The 14,341-nt window shown below is 47.4% G+C and overlaps 1 protein-coding gene across 1 annotated transcript in view; it reads left to right on the top strand.

The window, feature by feature from the left end:
- RAB6B (RAB6B, member RAS oncogene family) overlaps window positions 1-14,341 on the top strand; it is a 147,986-nt gene that overhangs the window by 91,051 nt on the left and 42,594 nt on the right. The gene's annotated exons all lie outside the window — the stretch shown is intronic.

Below are 14,341 nucleotides of genomic sequence, written 5' to 3' on the forward strand. Positions count from 1 at the left end.
AGCAAGAGTTGAATCAAGCAGTTTTTCTCACCCCACTAAGCATTGCAATCAGTTCTTAATACACAGGCAGAATTTTCTGCTTAGCCTGGGACAAATCTCGCCAGTTCAGTGTCTTTTTCTTCCAAATGTTCTTGTTGCCTTCAGAATAGGTCGGGGAGGAGAGAATCTCATGGTGCCCCTGTCCCTTATTTAATACCCTCAGTTCATGTGCCTGAAAAAATATTAGCTCAAACATGGAGTCAAGCATCACATGTCCTGAGGCCTTGCTGAATCACAGAGTTAAGCAAGTGCCATTGTGTGTAGCTGGAGCAAATGTCTCTGATTGAATTGTAATTCTCTTGTTTACAATTCCCCTGTTGGTCAATGGCTGGTTGCTGGCTGTGAGTCACCTCCTTTGAGACTCACAACCTATTTCAATAACAACCATATACCAAAATCTCGTAACTCCATATACAATAATGATATACATATTTGGACAGAACAATGAGTTTCAGCAGATCATGACTTTATGATACCTTACAAGGCATTTTTTGTACAAAATATTGGAACCATATACAAGTGGTGAGTGAATGTGGGAGTTACAGGGCACTGTCTTGAGATACAGTGCATCACAGGAAGTCACTCTCCATATTTGCTGAGTCCCCACTTCCCTTCTTTGCTGATTGTTCTTAATCCCTGACCTGGGGGGCACTCCTTCACCTCCTCGGATTAGAAGGGGTTCCCAGTGGGGCCAAGAGCCAGTATGCTCACAACATTTAGTTTGAAAGAGGTTATGCTTTTTAGTTGAGAGAAAAAGTTCTAGTGACATTTGAGAGCCATTTCCTCAACGATGTTGGGATCCCAGGGCCACCTGATCTAATCAGTGTTGCAATTGACTGAGGTGAACAAACAGCTCTTTTACGTTTTACAAGCAATTAAATAATACATCAAAGGAGAGGCATAGTCTGAGCAGACTGTATTGATTGGTGTATTAAACGCTCCCTCACATCCATTATGGCCATGCTGGATTCTGCAAACACAAGCAGTACCTCTGCTCGGTAAATATTTGATTGCTGCTGTCCCAAGTTAAATAGTTTGGTGAATTCTCCTTCTCTTCTGACTGCCCCAATTAGGGAGAGAAGTGCAGTCAGTTTCACACTGCAAAGCACTGTGGGTAAAGGAAAGATAACAGTTACCAAGGCACACAGCACTTCCAAGATTCCCTTGCCTGCTCCAAGATGGCTGCCGATGGTAATGTTTGCAGCCATTCCCATGGCAATTCACCACATTGCCAGAGGCGGCAGGTGCCAGTGATGGGCCCAAGCATTTCATTTATATCCAAGTGGCTGCAAATTTAACAACAGGCAGGATCGTTCCTAAAAGTGACCCATCCTGGCAGCAGTGAGGGGGTGAGGACAACAGCTTCCCCCAAGCTGGTTCCCTTTCAATGCTGGAGCCTGTCTCACGCCAACCCAGGCCTTTATGGGCCTTTGTAATCCCAAGGCCTGCAGCCCCTCTTGCATGCAGGAGCCCCACACCTCCCCACAAGCACTAAATCCAACCCAAGGTGGGTTGATACCTGATTTGCTGGGAAAGGGCTTTGTCCCCCTTTCTCAACCTCCTCAGACATGTGAGCTCTAAATACCCCCCACACTCATTAATGCCCATAGCGGTGATCCTGTGAAATAATGATATCATCACCCTCTCCCCGTCCCCACCCGAGCACATGGGAGCTGAGCCCCAGCCCCTTTCCAGGATGCACCTGTGCACCTTGGAGGACTCAGAGAACAGCAGGGGACAGGAAGTCCCAGCTAGAGCATCCTGAGAGACATCAGTGGGAGAGGCAGGGTTCCAGTGCCCTCACCCTCCCCGAGCACATGGAGATGGAGCCCTGCATGGCTGCTTGCTGGGAGAGGGGCAGGAATGTGGGGGCAAGGGGCTGCAGGAGGAGAAGCCTCCGCCATACACACAAATACCTTCCCAAGAGAGAGCCAGCTGGGATGACTGGGAGGCAGCGTGTGGCCCACAACCTGGACAAGGGGAACGGAGCGTGGGCTAACGCTGAAACACGGACATTTGAATATGTGACTTTCCCTTGTTACCCAGTGGAATAAAATTGTCAAGAAGCAGGCAAGAGCGGAGATTTACTGCTGTTGAAATAAATCAAAGGAAAAACACGAGGAAAGGAACTAGGCAGCGGAACTTATAATAAGAGAAAAAGAAGAACTAAAAGAAATCCAGTTGCATCTGACTCTGCCTCAGATCCTCACAGGCATTTAGGTGCCTAACTCCCAATGAAGTCCCTCCTCCTCCTCCTCCGTTCTCATCGTGTGTTGAACCCACTTGTTATGTTCTGTCTTCATCTTAGCCTGGAAGCGCTTTGGGGCAGGAACTGTCTCTCACCATGCATTTGTGGGGCCTCTGACCCTGATCACAGCCTTGTGGCACTGCTGAAATACCAGCAGTAATATCACCCTCACACCTAGGCGACTGTGCCTGCGCTGGGCAAAGTCCAAGAGGTTCCCCTCAGACTGGCATCAGCAACAAACCCTGGTGCCCCATTCATAATTCCCTCCTAGCAAGATGGATGGAGCCTGCCGCTACCCGACACGCTGCTAAACACAGGGAGAGTAGAAGTGGCCGGTTTACTCACAACCCATCAGCCAACTGCAGCAAATTTTAGAGGCACTGGGATTGACCAGTGAAGATGGACTAACTGCCATTTGCTGTTGGGCCCTGCAGCACCTCCCACTGGTGGGGTCCAGCTTCCCAGCCCCACCCTGCAAACCAGCAGCAGCTATAAAGGTAAGTCACCCTCTCCTCTGATTGCCTGTGAAAATGGGTTTCTGGGCCATTTTGCAAAATCATCTTGGTGCAGTTGCTGCTGCCCCACCAGCTGGGCTGTCTGCTGAATCAGCACCTCAAAAACAACGTTCCTTCCTCGCTACTGGGGCAAGGAGTGCACTTTGGAAGGACCCAGGGGGCAGTACCCAGCCCTCATTGGACTATGGCTTCTGTCGGAGCTGCCCTTTCATTCAAAATAGGGAATTTCAGAGGAAATGACAATAAGGGAAGGTAGGAAGGTGCTTCACTGCTCTTCCTTTCTTCAAGCCAAACAGCTGAGGCAATACACTCAGAAACTCTGGCTGGGACTTTCCAAAGCCACCTAAGGGAGTTAGGCACTCACAGGTCTTGTCTACACAAGGACACGCAGGTAAGTTTCTTTTATGCAACGCAGGGTCGATACTTGTTTCTCCAGACCTTGAACCTTCTCTTCCAACATGGAGACGAGCTTGCACTTTGTACAGACAAAGTTGTTTCTGTCCTGTGGAAGAAAGACAAACATAGCACATCCTGTGCAGGTAACAACAGCTGAACGCTCAGCATCCATATTTCCTTCCTTTTAAGAGCTTCCTCAGCTGTTGCAGTAACTACCCAGAGAAGCCTGCAAGATGAAAGCCTCAGTGCGCTCTCCCCAGGCAAACTCCCTCTGTTAGCCTCCGCTGTTCACCGCTCAGCTGGTTTGCTGCTGACTGCCTTTTTATAACAGTCAGGCCCACTCAAGGCCCACCTGGAACAAAGCACTCCCAATTCACAATTTTCAAACAATCAAGCACACAGTCAAACTGATAAACTGACAAACTGTTCCCGCAACAGACACTCAGATACTCACCAACACAGCCCCCCAATGCAGCACTTAGCGTACCTCCTCTCGGACAGATCCCAGGCAAACTCCCTCTGTTAGCCTCTGCTGTTCACCGCTCTTTGGATTCTTTGACCATGGGATGGTGTTCCAAGAAGGAGGAGTGCTAGGCAGAGATGGGCTCCACCTAATGAAGAGAGGAAAGAGCATCTTCACAAGCAGGCTGGCTAACCTAGTGAGGAGGGCTTTAAACTAGGTTCACTGGGGAAGGAGACCAAAGCCCTGAGGTAAGTGGGGAAATGGGATACCGGGAGGAAGCACGAGCAGGAGAGCGCAAGAGGAGAGGGCTCCTGTCTCATACTGAGAAAGCGGGATGATCACCGAGTTATCTTAAGTGCCTGTACACAAATGCAAGGAGCCTGGGAAACAAACAGGGAGAACTGGAAGTCCTGGCACAGTCAAGGAACTATGATGTGATTGGAATAACAGAGACTTGGTGGGATAACTCAAATGGCTGGAGTACTGTCATGATGGATATAAACTGTTCAGGAAAGACAGGCAGGTAGAAAAGGTGGGGGAGTTGCATTGTATGTAAGAGAGCAGTATGACTGCTCAGAGCTCCGGTATGAAACTGCAGAAAAACCTGAGAGTCTCTGGATTAAGTTTAGAAGTGTGAGCAACAAGGGTGATGTAGTGGTTGGAGTCTGCTATAGACCACCAGACCAGGGGGATGAGGTAGACGAGGCTTTCTTCCGGCAACTAACAGAAGTTACTAGATCACAGGCCCTGGTCCTCATGGGAGACTTCAATCACCCTGATATCTGCTGGGAGAGCAATACAGTGGTGCACAGACAATCCAGGAAGTTTTTGGAAAGTGTAGGGGACAATTTCCTGGTGCAAGTGCTGGAGGAACCAACTAGGGGCAGAGCTCTTCTTGACCTGCTGCTCACAAACCGGGAAGAATTAGTAGGGGAAGCAAAATGGGATGGGAACCTGGGAGGCAGTGATCATGAGATGGTCGAGTTCAGGATCCTGACACAAGGAAGAAAGGAGAGCAGCAGAATATGGACCCTGGACTTCAGAAAAGCAGCTTTGACTTCCTCAGGGAACTGATGCGCAGAATCCCCTGGGAGAATAACATGAGGGGGAAAGGGGTCCAGGAGAGCTGGCTGTATTTTAAAGAATCCTTGTTGAGGTTGCAGGGACAAACCATCCTGATGTGTAGAAATAATAGTAAATATGGCAGGTGACCAGCTTGGCTTAACAGTGAAATCCTTGCTGATCTTAAACACAAAAAAGAAGCTTACAAGAAGTGGAAGATTGGACAAATGACCAGGGAGGAGTATAAAAATATTGCTTAGGCATGCAGGAGTGAAATCAGGAAGGCCAAATCACACTTGGAGTTGCAGCTAGCAAGAGATGTTAAGAGTAACAAGAAGGGTTTCTTCAGGTATATTAGCAACAAGAAGAAAGTCAAGGAAAGTGTGGGCCCCTTACTGAATGAGGGAGGCGACCTAGTGACCGAGGATGTGGAAAAAGCTAATGTACTCAAAGATTTTTTTGCCTCTGTCTTCACAAACAAGGTCAGCTCCCAGACCGCTGCACTGGGCAGCACAATATGGGGAGAAGGTGACCAGCCCTCTGTGGAGAAAGAAGTGGTTCAGGACTATTTAGAAAAGCTGGACGAGCACAAGTCCATGGGGCCGGATGCACTGCATCCGAGGGTGCTAAAGGAATTGGCGGATGTGACTGCAGAGCCATTGGCAATTATCTTTGAAAACTCATGGTGATCCGGGGAGGTCCAGGATGACTGGAAAAAGGCTAATGTAGTGCCCATCTTTAAAAAAGGGAAGGAGGAGGATCCGGGGAACTACAGGCCTATCAGCCTCAACTCAGTCCCTGGAAAAATCATGGAGCAGGTCCTCAAGGGATCAATTCTGAAGCACTTAGAGGAAAGGAAAGTGATCAGGAACAGTCAGCATGGATTCACCAAGGGCAAGTCATGCCTGACTAACCTAATTGCCTTCTATGATGAGATAACTGGCTCTGTGGATGAGGAGAAAGCAGTGGATGTGTTATTCCTTGACTTTAGCAAAGCTTTTGATACGGTCTCCCACAGGGGGGATCGATCCAAGATACGCAACTTCAGCTACGCGAATAGCTTAGCTGAAGTAGAAGTATCTTGGATCGAATTACCTGGGGTCCACACGGCGCGGGATCGACGGCCGCGGCTCCCCCGTTGACTGTGCTACCGCCGCTTGCTTTGGTGGAGTTCCGGAGTCGATGGTGAGCGCGTTCGGGGATCGATATATCGCGTGTTAACGAGACGCGATATATCAATCCCGGATAAATCGATTGCTACCCGCCAATACGGCGGGTAGTGAAGACGTACCCTTAGTTTAGTTCACTTTGGATGTGAATTAAGCCAAATCAACTTCAGGCCACTTTAATTCTGAATTAGAGTGTTCACACTGGGGTTTAACTAGGTTCAACTAATCCACTTAGACAGTTAATTTGGATTAACATTCCTGAGTGTCCCCATGTAGATAAGCCCTTAGACTCCTTTCTAAATGCCAGCCTCCATGATTGGCTGGCTGCAGCCCCAAAGTGTTCACGTCCTGCATCCCTGCAGTAGGTGATTGGAGAGCCGTGGCCATCAGAATGTAGGACAAGAGGAAGGAACGTTTTCTCTAAGGTTTAGCAAATGGTCAAATTACCTAAAGCTCCCCATTTCACACACTATTCTTCTGTTGTTTCTTTTTTGGTGCCTTGCGCTCAGATGATTACAGCTGCTGCAGCCAGGCCTGAACTGATGGATCTGGACTTCTCATTCAGTCTTGTACTTGTCATACGAGAGCTTGCATTTCTGTGTCTGTGGACTCTTATGCTCAGGCTGGGCAGCAGACACCGTCCACGTTAACTGACCTGTTTCTATCAGTGACAGCAGTTCTCAAAGCGGGGCTGGACACATGGATGCCAGTTCTCTTTAATGCCAGCTGGTAAATCACATTCACTGATACTAACAAACACAGGAAGGCCTCCCTTTTCAAAATCAGCTAGTGATATTTGGGTGCCCAACTTGATTCTCAGAGGGGGAGTGTTATCACAAAATGGCCCAACCCAACAGACCTAGCGCCAGTCCGTTTACAGCCACTGACACATGGCTTGTGGGGACTGTTTGCTGAGCGCTGTGACAAGCACTCCGATCATAGACCCATAGGGTTAGAAGGGACCGCAAGGGTCATCTAGTCTAACTCCCTGCCAAGATGCAGGATTTGTTGGGTCTAAACCGTCCAAGACAGGTGACTATCCAGCCTCCTTTTGAAAACCTCCAGTGAAGGAGCTTCCACAACCTCCCTAGTCGTCTGTTCCATTGCCCTACTGTTCTTACAGTTAGGAAGATTTCCCTGAGATTTAATCTAAATCTGCTGTGCTGTAGTTTGAACCCATTGCATCTTGTCCAGCCCTCTGTGGCAAGAGAGAACAACTTTTCTCTATCTTTTTTATGGCAGCCTTTGAAGTATTTGAAGACAACTATCAGGTCCCCCCTTCATCTCCTCTTTTCCAAACTAAACATACCCCATTCCTTCAGACTTTGCCCATATGGCTCACATTCCATCCCTTTGATCATCTTTGTTGCTCACCTTTCCAGTTTCTCTACATCCTTTCTATGCATTGGTGACCAAAACTGGACACAGTAACCCAGCTGAGGCCTAACCAGCACTGAGTAGAGCCGTACTATCACCTCCCATGACTTGCATGCTATGCCTCCGTTAATGCAACTTAAAATTGCATTTGCTTTTTTTGCAATAGCTTCACATTGTTGACTCATGTCAAGGTTGTGATCCACCACAACTCCCAGATCCTTCTCAGCAGTGCCGCTGCCAAGCCAGTTCTCCCCCATTCTGTATTTGTGCATAAATACATCACAACTCATTTTGATTTCTTCCAAAGGAAAGCATCCAGTGTGAAACTATTTATACTGGCTTACCGGATTCATGCTCTCCTAGACTGGCTCATCCATATGAGGAGGTATAATCATGGGGGGTTTTTTATGGGGGCGGGGGCATAAATCATGACAACTGCATTGTTCAGGTTTGCATGAGTGTTTCCCATTCTAAGGGCCTGAATTTTCAAACCAAAAACTACAGATGTGCTAAAGTAGGGCTCTATGATGGAGGCTGGTTGCAGCCATAGCTATTACCTGTCAGGGAGACTCTAGATATCCTTAACCCTGCCTCAGCCTGGGGGGAGGGACCAGATGACCTCTTGAGGCATCTTCCAGCCCTACATTTCTATCTAGGATGGGACGACTGCAGCCTTCTAGTGAGTCAACTGAATCTGCCTCCTGATAAATGGCACTCCCCAACTCTGCTAGGGAAGAGATGCCATTCCAACGTCTCCAAACACTAGAGGAATGGGCTGACCACTCCATTTGAACAGCGTGGGTGAGGGGCAGCCTGCCCACAATCCTTAATGCACAGGTTCCTGTCGGCCTGCTTCTCTGTTCCACCACAACTGGATTAGCCGTGCTCACGTGACTCCCATTTGTAATGCTCTGCAGTATGCCTAGTTTTAAAAACAGTTCATTAAGTCGAGGTGCCCATCCCCCAGCGTAACATGTTCCGCATCCTAGGAGCCTCCAGCCACAGGAACAATCCCTTAACTACTCTCTCACCTCTCCGTTAAGGGGACTGCACTGTGCAGCACCAGCCTGCTAGGTATTCAGGGCTGTCTGGCAATGGGCGTTGTCACCTAACGTGTCCTCTGGGTATCCCCAGACTCGGGTCCTCCTTCTGACTCGCGTGCATCCCTGTCCTTTCACGCCGTTTTCCAATGCCTTGTGCTCTGCACTCCGCAGCAGCAGTAGTGTCCAAGGGGCGGTCTAGTGTTCTTCTTTCTGCTGACTTGTCACTGCTTCTCTCCAGCCTTCTCTCTCACCCCCCCCCGCCGCTTCTCCTCCACACCAGCGTGTTGGAGGGATATAATGGCTTTGTCCAGCTCTCCTCATCCCCATCCCTGCCTCTCCACCCCCACCCCCTTTGTTCTCAAGTCAGCAGCAGTGCTTAAGTGATGTATATTTAAGTGCCTCTGAGCTTCAGAGCATTGAAACTAGGTTACTTGCCTCTCCGAGGGGGGACGGGCTGGTCAGATATCCAGCTAATCTCTTGACTGTCTCCATTGCTTTTATCTCTTAAGTCCCACTTCACCCCCTTCAAGCATTTAAAGGGAAGGAGCAATGAAGGTGCTCAGAATCACAGGCACCAGCTTCCTCCTTTCCCCAGGGGTGCTCAACTCCCTTCATCCCTAGGCCCTGCCCTCACTCCACTTCTTCCCACCTCCACTCCACCCCCATTCCACCTCTTCCCACACCTGCTTCACCCGCACCCCGCCTCTTTCTGTCCAGTTTCGCCCCCGAGGCCCTGCCCTCACACCAACCCTTCACTAGGGTTGCCAACTATCTAGTCACACAAAACCAAACACCTTAGCCCCGCCCCTGCCCTGAGGCCCTGCCCCCCACTCACTACATTTTCCCTCCCTCGGTGGCTCGCTCTCCCCCACCCTCACTCACTTTTGCTGGGCTGGGGGAGGCGGTTGGGGTGCAGGAGGGGTGAGGGCTCTAGCTGGGGCTGCGGACTCTGGGGTGGGGCCAGAAATGAGGGGTTCAGGGTGTGGGAGAGGGCTCTGGGCTTGTGCAGGGGTTACGGTGCGGGGAGGGGTTAAAGGCTCTGGGCTGGAGGTGCGGGCACTGGGGTGGAGCCAGGGTCGGGATGAAGGGTTTGGGGTACAGGAGGGGGTGAGGGCCCTGGCTGGGGTGCAGGCTCTGGGGTGGGGCCAGGGATGAGAGGTTTGGGGTGCAGGAGGGTGCTCTGGGTTTTTGGGGGGTTCACGGCTGGGGCAGGGGGTTGGGGCTCGGTGTTGGGACAGGGGCTTACCTCTGGCTGCTCCCAGTCCGTGGTGCAGCAGGGGGGCTAAGGCAGGCTGCTTGCCTCTCCTGGCACCGTGCTGCATGCACCCTGGAAGCGGCCAGCAGGTCCAGGTCCTAGGCAGGGGACCAGGAGGCTTCATGCACTGCTCTTGCCCACAGGCACTGCCCCCCCTCAGCTCCCATTGGCCAGTTCCCAGCCAATAGGAGTGCAGAGCTGTGCTCGGGGCAGGGGCAGCGCACAGAGCCCCGTGGCTCCCCTGCCTAGAAGCTGAACCTGCTGGCCGCTTCCAGGGCACAGCATGGTGCCAGCCAGGACAGGTAGGGACTAGCCTGCCTTAGCGCCACGGTGGTGCTGACCGGAGTCGCCAGGGTCCCTCTTCGACCAGGTGTTCCAGTCGAAAACCGGACACCTGGTCACCCTACCCTTCACCCGAGGCCCCACTCCTGAGCTTCCTCTTCCCCCAAAGACCCTGTCCCCCGCTCCCTCTTCTCTACCCTTCCCCCTGTTCTGGCACCCCTGCTTTGCCATCATCCATGCACTATACACATGGGAACATTTTCAATCCAACACCAGCACTTGTACAGTTGTGGTGGGAAGGCTTTTGTGTCAAAGGAAGTGGGCCCAGACCTGGGAGACGGGGTCAGGAAATTAGTTGGAACTGGCTATTGTCAAATGGTTTGTATTTTAACGGGGAAAGAGCTTTCTGTGATCAGGATTTAGATTCAGTCTTGTGTCATTTACTCAGCCAGATATAGACTCAGAGTGCAGTTCACAACGGTGAATTAGAGGAAGTTTGTCTGTTCGCCCTTCCCCATCTACTGTATGTAAGCAATGCTGCCATATGGGTGTTTTCTGTATAGAACCGTGTCCTTTTGTGCCTTCACAGTGTGAGTTCTTCACAGTAGGGGCCACTTTATTTGGTGCCATTCACCTAGGGCCAGATTTTCAAATGTGGGGGCCTACAGTTGTGAACGTAACTCTGTATTTAGACACCTACATACCCGTTTTAGACATCCCTCACCTAATTTAGGCACTTTGATTTTGCAACCTAGCTTTAATTCAATGACTTCAGTGAGCTACCAGTCAGGCACACCAGTCTGCTATTTATCAATAGCAGGTTTGGAGCCTAGATTTTTTGATATACCCTCTTGACAACTCCATCACTCCGTAATGTCCCAGGAATTGTCGTTATTCTCATGCTGTGACATGTAAAGAAACCCATTCCGGAAACAGGACAGAGTTTGCAACCTATACAGTTCTATCACTATGGCTCTGCAGTAGAGTTGGTTGGGAATTTTTCAACTAAATATTTTTTCGTCAGAAAATGCCAATTCGTCGAAACCAAAACTTCATAGGGGAAGGGTCTTTTTCAGTGAATTTCTTGATTCAAAATATTTTAAAAAGAAGTTTAAAAATTGATGAAAAAAATCTGTTTTCCTGTTTTCAAAATGACTTTTTTGTTTTGAAATTTAAGCTAAGTAGAGGAAAATTAAAACTGATAAAAGTGTAAACAAAACATTTTAATTGACCAAAACAGAAGAAAAATCAGCTTTTCAATTTGTGAAAATTTTCAAGGTTTCACCTTTTTGTTCTGATTTGAAATGGGGGGAAAAATTGAAATCTCAAAACTTTGGTAGGACAGGAAAACTTCCCCACCCAGCTTTACTCTGCAGTTCATTGGCTGGGCGTGGGGAAGGAGGCAAATAGCAAAGAGGTGGGGGAATTGGGAGGGTTGCTGAATACTTACTGCCTAGCTCAAGCAAGACTTGATGCAAGAGTCCCTTTTGCTGCACATACTGTAATTTAAAGTTTGGACGGTTTGATTTTGCCCCATAGTGACCTCTGATGCGCCTCTGATGAGAAACAGTCAAATGAAAGAGTCCCATTCAATTACATCATATAATGACAGACAGCTAAAAAGTGCTTATATACAAATGCTAGAAGTCTAAATAATAAGATGGGTGAACTAGCGTGCCTCGTATTAAATTAGGATATTGATATAATAGGCATCACAGAAACTTGGTGGAATGAGGATAATCAATGGGATACAGTAATACCAAAGTACAAAATATATTGGAAGAATAGAACAGGTCATGCTGGTGGGGGAGTGGCACTATATGTGAAAGAAAGCGTAGAATCAAATGAAGTAAAAATCTTAAATGAACCAAACTGTTCCATAGAATATCTATGTATAGTAATTCCATGCTCTAATAATAAGAATATAGCAGTAAGGATATATTACCAACCACCTGACCAGGATGGTGATAGTGACTGTGAAATGCTCAGGGAGATTAGAGAGGCTATTAAAATAAAAAACTCAATAATACTGAAGGATTTCAACTATCCCCATATTGACTGGGTACCTGTCACCTCAGGACGGGATGCAGAGATAAAGTTTCTTGACACCTTAAATGACTGCTTCTTGGAGCAGCTAGTCCTAGAACCCACAAAAGGATAGGCAATTAGTCCTAAGTGGAGCACAGGATTAGGTCCAAGAGGTGAATATAGCTGGACCGCTTGGTAATAGTGACCATAATATAATTAAATTTAACATCCCTGTGACAGGGAAAACATCACAGCAGCCCAACACTGTAGCATTTAATTTCAGAAAGGGGGACTACATAAAAATGAGGAAGTTAGTTAAACAGAAATTAAAAGGTACAGTGCCAAAAGTGAAAGTTAAATCATAATGAGGAAAATAGAAAGGCACATAAACTCTGGCAAATGAAGTGTAAAAATATAATTAGGAAGGCCAAAAAAGAATTTGAAGAATAGCTAGCCAAAGACTCAAAAAGTAATAGCAAAAAAAAAATTTTTTTTTACATACATCAGAAGCAGAAAGCTTGCTAAACAACCAATGAGGCCACTGGATGATCGAGATGCTAAAGGAGCTCTCAAGGATGATAAGGCTATTGCAGAGAAAATAAATGAATTATTTGCATTGGTCTTCATGGCTGAAGATGTGAGAGAGATTCCCAAACCTGAGCCATTCTTTTTAGGTGACAAATCTGAGGAACTGTCCCAGATTGAGGTATCATTAGAGGAGGTTTTGGAACCAATTGATAAACTAAACAGTAATAAATCACCAGGACTAGATGGTATTCACCCAGGAGTTCTGAAGGAACGCAAATGTGAAATTGCAGAACTACTAACTGTAGTTTGTAACCTATCATTTAAATCAGCTTCTGTACAAAATGACTGGAGGATAGCTAATGTGATACTAATTTTTAAAAAGGGCTCCAGAGGTGACCCCAGCAATTTCAGACCAGTAAGCCTGACTTCATTACTGGGCAAACTGGTTGAAACTATAGTAAAGAACAAAATAGTCAGATACATAGATGAACATAATTTCTTGGGAACATAAATTCATGGTTTTTATAAAGGGAAACAATGCCTCATCAATCAACTGGAATTCTTTGAGGAGGTCAACAAGCATGTGGACAATGGGGATCCAGTGGATATAGTGTACTTAGATTTTCAGAAAGTTTTTGACAAGGTCCCTCACCAAAGGCTCTTAAGCAAAGTAAGCTGTCATGGATAAGAGGAAAGGCCCTCTCATGGATTGGTAACTGGTTAAAAGATAGGAAACAAAGAGTAGAAATAAATTATCAGTTTTCAGAATTGGTAAGAGAGGTAAACAGTGGTGACCCCAGGGGTCTGTACTGGGCCCATAGAATCATAGAAGATTAGGTTGGAAGAGACCTCAGGAGGTCAACTAGTCCAACCCCCTGCTCAAAGCAGGACCAACACCAACTAAATCATCCCAGCCAGGGCTTTGTCAAGCCAGGCCTTAAAAACCTCTAAGGATGGAGGTTCCACAACCTCCCTAGGTAACCCATTCCAGTGCTTCACCACCCTCCTAGTGAAACAGTGTTTCCTAATATCCAACCTAGACATCCTCCACAGCAACTTGAGACAATTGCTCCTTATTCTGTCATATGCCACCACTGAGAACAGCCGAGCTCCATTCTCTTTGGAACTCCCCTTCAGGTAGTTGAAGGCTGCTATCAAATCCCCTCCTCACTCTTCTCTTTTGCAGACTAAACAAGTCCAGTTCCCTCAGCCTCTCCTCGTAAGTCATGTGCCCCAGCCCTGATCATTTTTGTTGCCCTCCGCTGCATTCTCTCCAATTTGTCCACATCCTTTCTGTAGAGGGTGGCCCAAAACTGGACACAATACTCCAGATGTGACCTCACCAGTGCCGAATAGAGGGGAATAATCATTTCCCTCGATCTGCTGACAATGCTCTTACTAATGCAGCCCAGTATGACCAGTCCTATTCAACATATTCATAAATGATCTGGAAAAAGGGGTAAACAGTGAGGTGGCAAAATTTGCAGATGATACAAAACTACTTAAGATAGTTAAGTACAAAGTAGACTGTGACGACTTATAAAGTGATCTCACAAAACTAGGTGACTGGGCAACAAATGGCAGATGAAATTCAGTATTGGTAAATGAAGAGTAATGCACATTGAAAAACATAATCCCAACTGTACATATAAAATGATGGTGTGTAAATTAGCTGTTACCACTCAAGAAAGAGATGTTGGAGTCATTGTGGATAGTTCTCTGAAAACAGCCACTCAATGTGCAGCGGCAGTCAAAAAAAGTGAATGGAATGTTGGGAATCATTAAGAAAAGGATAGATAATAAAACAGAAAATATCATATTGCCTCTATATAAATTCATGGCATGCCCATATCTTGAATATTGCGGTTGTCCCATGTGGTTGTCCCATCTCAAAAAAAGATGTATTGGAATTGGAAAAGGTTCAGAAAAGGGCAAC

Source organism: Terrapene carolina, unplaced genomic scaffold (assembly GCF_002925995.2).
Source record: "Terrapene carolina triunguis isolate 2854851 unplaced genomic scaffold, T_m_triunguis-2.0 Scaffold837, whole genome shotgun sequence".
NCBI classification, from domain to species: Eukaryota; Metazoa; Chordata; order Testudines; family Emydidae; genus Terrapene; species Terrapene triunguis.